General features: G+C 37.9%; 1 non-coding gene across 1 annotated transcript; it reads right to left on the bottom strand.

Moving 5' to 3' along the window:
• Positions 1-603: 603 nt before the first annotated feature.
• LOC124888220 lies at positions 604-710 on the bottom strand. Its single transcript, XR_007046352.1, has one exon. It is a non-coding gene; the product is annotated as a small nucleolar RNA R71 (small nucleolar RNA).
• Positions 711-6,669: the final 5,959 nt, after the last annotated feature.

Genomic DNA, 6,669 nt, shown 5'->3' with positions numbered 1-6,669 from the left:
TAACTTGCTAAATTTTTGGTTTTTTATATTAAGTTTAAGTGTTAACAACTTGATCTAAGCTGTTGAATTTTTGTAGGTTTAGCTGAATAGAGGATTGGCAAGAGACAAAGAATTGGTAGAGCCTTTTGTAGAACTAGAACAGATCTTTCAACAAAGGCTAAGAATGATAAAAAAAAAGAAATGACCCGACTGATCCAAATGCCAGAAATGTCCCGCCTCTATTTATTCCAGTTGTTCCTGCTCAACTAGCATCTAGACCTATTCGTGAAGTGGTAATCCTACTCACAAACCATGTGACGAACAGTATTTGCAAGACCAAACCAGGTGGTCGATTTGAATTGAAGCAGAATATGGTGCAATTGCTGAATTCTGTGGGGTAATTTCAAGGCCTTTCACACGAAGATCCGCAGCAGCACATACAGACCTTTTTGGAAATAAGCGATACTTACATTCTTAAAGGGGTGAATTCTGATTATGTCAGATTGATACTCTTTCCTTTCTCTGTAATGGGGGTTACATGCTGAACCATCACTCTCCATCACTTTATAGGAAGATCTAGCTCGAAAGTTCCTTATTCGATTCTTTCTATCTAGGAATACTACACTCTTGAGGAGTGAGATCTTGAGTTTCAGATAGAAAGAAGGAGAGAATCTCTACCAAGCTTGGGAGAGATTTAAGGGTTTGCTCAGAAATTGCCCTTACCATCATCAGTCCAATAATGTTCTTGTTCATACTTTCATTGAGGGATTGGAGCCAAATACAAAGATTCTCTTGGATTCAGCAATAGATGGATAGGCTCTTGAAAAGACTTATGAAGAATTGTACACACCGCTGAATCAGATTTCACAAGGGAATCCTGACTGGTATGCTAATTCGAGGAGTACTCCTAGGAAGGTTGTAGGGGTATTGGAGGTAGATTAGTTCACTTACAATCATAGATTGCAGCAATGCAAAATGATATGATTACTCAACTTAATAGCATACAGTTGGGGGTCACATAAATAGCAGCCACAGCTAATGTAGTGCAACAGGTGAATTCTTAGTGTGAGGTTTATGGAAGTGGTGAGCACACAATAGATGCATATTCTGTTTATCCAGATTCTGTCAACTATGTGGGAAATATGAATCGTCAGGGACAACAAAATTTTGGTAACACGTATAATCCCAACTGGAGGAACCATCCTAATTTTTCATGGGGTGAAAATCATGCGTAGAATGCAAATCAGTATAAGGGATCAATAAAACCAAATCAACAGCTAGTTCAGAACAATCAGGATAGTGCTCAAGCTATCAATATGGAGGAGTTAATGAAGAAGTTTATAGCTCAACAAGCACAGTTTGTAGTAGAAATTAAGACTCAATAGGTACAGTTTGCAGTGGAGTTGAAGATTCAACAATTACTTACTAGAAATCTAGAGTTGCAATTGGGTCAAATTGCAGGAGAACAGACTACAAGACCTCAAGGAGCATTACCTAGCGATACAGAGGCAAATCCTAAGCAGGTGAATGCGGTTACAACAAGGAGTGGGCTATAGACCAAGGAGACAGTTCAGGAGAAGGTTAGTCCCACTATCACTGATGACGGTTCTAAAGACAATGCAGAGAAAGAAGTCAAGGAAAAAGCGACAAGTGATGAAATTCACGTGGAAAATAAGACTTTACCCTTTCCTCAAAGGGCAAGAAAACATTAAGAGGAGGCTAGTTACAAGAACTTCTTAGATCTTCTAAAGCAGGTTCAAGTAAATCTTCTTCTTGTTGACATTTTATAGAGTGTGACAAAATATGGAAAATTTTTGAAGGATATAGTTACAAATAAGAATAGGTTGATTGAATATGCTACAATTTTACTTACTGAGGAGTGCACATACAAGATTCAAAACAAATTACTAATGAAGCTAAAGAATCCAGGTAGTTTAACTTTACATATTACCATTAGACAGACCATTAGTGCTTGTGGACTATGTGATTTGGGGGCTAGCATCAATCATATGCCTATATTGTGGTATCGGAAGATGGGTCTTGGGAGTACTAAACCCACTCCTATTGTTTTGCAGTTGGAAGATAGGTCCCTTGCTAAGCCTAATGGTATTATAAAAAATGTCTTGGTACATGTGGGATCCTTAATCTTTTCAGTGAATTTGGTAATTCTTGACTTTGAAGTTGATCCTATTTTTTCATTTATTTTGGGATAATATTTTTTAGCAACAGTATAATCATTAATTGATGTAGTGGAAGGGAAATTGACATTGAGAGAGAATGATAAAGTGGAGATTTTTGATGTGTATAAAACACTAAAACTTTTAGCTATATATGAGGAGTTGTCGGCTATATCTGTTATAGATCTCGAGTCTGATCAGAGGATGTTATTTTCAAATGATCCCTCAGAGTGAGCTTTGGTAGGTCGTGATTTTTATGGAGATGTGGAAGAATTGGTATTAGTCCAAGTCATGAATTCAATGCTCATTGAAACAGGAAAATTGCCTTTTGAGTCCTTGAATAGGCCAATTAGTCTATCCCCCAAAGTTTAATTGATGAAGCTCCAAAATTGGAGCTTAAGGTTCTTCCTCCTTACTTGAAATATGTTTTCCTTGGAGATAATGATACCTTGTCTATTATTTTGTCTACAGGATTATCTGATATGCAGGTACAGAAAGCAATGATAGTGTTGAAAGAAGAAATAAGGCGATCAGTGGAAAATGTCTAATATTACAGGAATAAATCCTGCTTTTTGCATACACAAAATACACATGGAGGAAGGTTTCAAGCCAAGAGTGCAGCAAAAATGCAGGTTGAATCCAGTAATAAAAGACGTGGTGCAGAGAGAGGTCATTAAGTGGCTCGATAATGGGATTATTTATCCAATTTCAGATAGCAAGTGTGTGAGCCCAATACATTATGTACCAAAGAAAGGTGGAATGACCATGGTTACTAATGAATAAAATGAGCTAATTCTCACTCGTATGGTGACTGTATGGAGAATTTGTATCAACTACCGAATGTTAAATGAAGCCACAAGGAAGGATCACTATCCTATTCCTTTCATTGATTAGATGTTGGATAGGTTGGCAGGGCAGGAGTATTACTATTTTCTTGATGGTTACTCAGGCTATAATCAAATCACCATTGCTCCAGAGGATCAATAGAATATGATTTTTACTTGCCCATATAGAACTTATGCCTTCAGACGTATGCCCTTTGGCCTCTGCAATGTGCCTGCGACATTTTAGGGATGTGTGATGGCAATTTTCTATGACATGGTGGAAGAATTTGTCGGGGTATTCATGGAAGATTTCTCTATTTATGGTGATTCTTTTGATAAATGCTTGTAGAATTTAGATCGATTCCTAGCTCTATGTAAAGAGATAAATCTAGTGCTGAATTGGGAACAGTTCCACTTTTTGGTAAAGAAAGGAATCGTCCTTGTCCATAAAGTATCATGCAGAGGACTTGAAGTAGATTGAGTGAAAATTAAAGTGATTGAAAAGTTGCCACATCCAGTCACAGTGAAGGAAATGCATAGCTTCTTGGGGCATGCAGGTTTCTACAAGCATTTTATTCAGGATTTCTCAAAGATTGCAAGCCTGATGTGCAAACTGTTAGAAAAAGAGGCCAAGGTCAATTTTAGGGCAGATTGTGAAGAAGCATTTGTGAAGCTAAGAAGAAGTTGATTGAAACACTTATTTTGATTTCTCTGGATTGGGAATTTCCATTTAAATTGATGTTCAACGCTAGTGACATGGCTATAAGAGCTGTTTTGGGGCAGAGAAAAGACAAGGTATTTCGCTCTATTTACTATGCTAGTAAGGTCTTGAACGATGCCCAAATAAATTATACAGTCACTGAAAATAAAATATTAGCGGTGGTGTATGCATTTGATAAATTTAGAGCATATTTGGTGGGCACAAAGGTTATTGTTCACACTGATCATGTGGCTATCAAATATCTCTTCCATAAAAAGAATGTAAAGCCTTGATTTATCTGGTGGAGTTTGCTATTACAAAAGTTTGACTTAGAGGTTCGTGATCGTAAAAGAACAGAAAATCAAGTTGCAGACCATTTTTCAAGGTTAGAAACTCATGATCATGTTGTTAATGACTCTCTCTCCATTCGAAAAGAGTTTTTCGATGAGAAATTATTGTCTATAAAGGCGTGTGAAGTTCCTTAGTATGCGGATGTTGTTAATTTATTGGCAAGTAGCTTTTATCCTCCTGAAATTACACTTCAACAGAGGAAGAAACTACTCCATAATTCTCATGCTTTTATATGGGACAGGCCTTATCTTTTCAAGTAGGGTCCAGATGGTATTATTTGAAGATATGTTTCGGAAGCTGAATTCACACAAGTACTACAAAAGTGTCATTCATCCCCTTATGGTAGCCATCATAGGGGTGAAAGAACCACAAAAAAGTGTTGTAATCTGGCTTCTTTTGGACAATATTGTTTTGAGATGCAGTAGCTTTTGTAAAGAGTTGTGATCAATGCCAAAGGTTGGGAATGATTTCAAGGCGTCATGAGATGCCCCTAAACAATATCCTATAAGTGAAAGTATTTGATGTTTGGGGTCGGGATGGATGAAGTGGAAGCTCGCTTCGGGGGTGTTGTGTGATAAGAAGGGGCCGCCTAAGCTTAAAGGTAAATTCTACAGGGTGGAAGTCCATTCGGCCATGTTGTATGGAGCAGAGTATTGGCCAGTTAAGAACTCCTACATTCAAAAAATGAAGGTGGCAGAAATGCGGATGTTGCATTGGATGTGTGGGATGACTAGGGAGGATAGAGTTTGGAATGAAACTATCAGGGAGAAGGTTGGTGTGACTCCAGTGGAGAATAAGATGTGGAAAGTCCAATTGAGATGGTTCGAACATGTGATGAGGAGGGGCATGGATGCCTTGGTTTGTAGGTGTGAGAGGCTAGCTTTGGATGGTTTTAGGAGGGGTAGGGGTAGGCCAAAGAAGTACTAGGAAGAGGTGATTAGGCGGGACATAGAGTAGTTACAGCTCACTGAGGACATGACCCTAGATAGAAAGATCTGGAGGATACGAATTAGGGAAGAAGGCTGGGGTCAATTTGGGTCGCTAGTGTAAGGAATTACTTGGTGGGGGTATTATTCTTGTTATGATACCTTGTTTCATGCTTTATTACGAATTTGTTTACTTTTCTCTATTTACTATTACTTGTGGGTGTCGTATTTATGTTATGCCATCTTGTTCCATGCTTTACTATGAATTTGTTTAGTATTCCATGTCTCGAGCCGGGGGTCTATTAGAAACAACCTTTCTACTTCTTTAGAGGTAGAGGTATGGACTGTATACATCTTACCCTCCCCAAACCTCACTATGTAGGAATACACTGGGTTGGTTGTTGTTGTAGTGGTAGTAGATTATGTATCCAAATGGGTGAAAGCTGCAGCTTGTCCTACTAATGATGCAAGAGTAGTGCTGCAGTTCGTGAAGAAGCAAATATTTGGCCGATTTGGCACTCCAAGAGCTATAATCAGTGATTGAGGTACGTACTTTATTAACACTTGGTTCAAGAATATTTTAGCTAAATATGATGTTAGGTATAAGTAGGACACTGTGTATCATTCATAAATGAGTGGACAAGTTGAGGTTTCAAACTTGGAGATCAAGCAAATACTGTAAAAGACAGTTAATGGGAAACAAAAGGATTGGGCCGAGAAGCTAGATGATGCATTGTGGGCATACCAGACAACTTATAAAATACCTATTGGTACTTCCCCATATCATTTGGTCTACGGGAAAGCATGCCATTTACCTATTGAGCTTGAGTATCAAGCTTATTGGGATGCTAAAAAGTTGAATCTTGAGATGAAAGCCACTGGAGAGAAGAGATTATTGCAGCTCATTGAATTAGATGAATTTTGCCTCAATGCTTATAAGAACGCAAAGCTGTACAAGGAGAAAACAAAGAGATGGCACTATAGATAGATTGAAGATATAGTGTTTGAACCCGAACAACTTGTTTTACTATTTAATTTGAGATTAAAGTTATTTTTGGGTAAATTACGGTCTAAGTGGTCTGGACCTTTCGAAGTAGTACAAATGACACCTCATGGAGCGGTCGAATTGTGGAACAGAGAAGACTAAGAAGTTTCTAGTGAATGGACAATGTGTAAAGCATTACTGGGTTGATCATGGAGACAAGCACAACGTGTCAATCACTTTTGCTGAGGAGTGAGATTGAGCTAAGTTGTGCCACGACATAAAATAAGGCACTGTGTGGGAGGAAACCTATAAATATAATGTAATAGGTATTTTAATTTTTAGTTGTTAAGGACAAAATGAAAAATACAAGAAGATGATTCGTACCATGACCAAAAATAAGGCGATATCAACGTGTCACCTCTTTGACGCGATTATTGATGCGTCGCGTCGACATGCACCCGTCGATAAAAGTTAAACCTAATTAACTCTCTCTATAAATACCCCATTTTTCCTTATTTCACTTTTCCTCTTCTAAACCCTAGCAGCCGCCCCAAAATTCCCCCAACCTCAAAATAAATTCTTTCATTTAACTTCCTTGTGGTGCCAAGAAACAATATCACTTTTCCTTTTCCTAATCAAATTCAAGGTAAGTTTTCCAGTTTTTATTTGATCAAGTTGTCATTAGTTAATAGCATGATTTGATTTATTAGTGACTGATGATATATGT

Source organism: Capsicum annuum, chromosome 10, assembly GCF_002878395.1.
Source record: "Capsicum annuum cultivar UCD-10X-F1 chromosome 10, UCD10Xv1.1, whole genome shotgun sequence".
NCBI lineage: Eukaryota > Viridiplantae > Streptophyta > Magnoliopsida > Solanales > Solanaceae > Capsicum > Capsicum annuum.
Note: the sequence above shows the minus strand (reverse complement) of the source record. Positions and strands in the feature narration are given on the sequence as shown.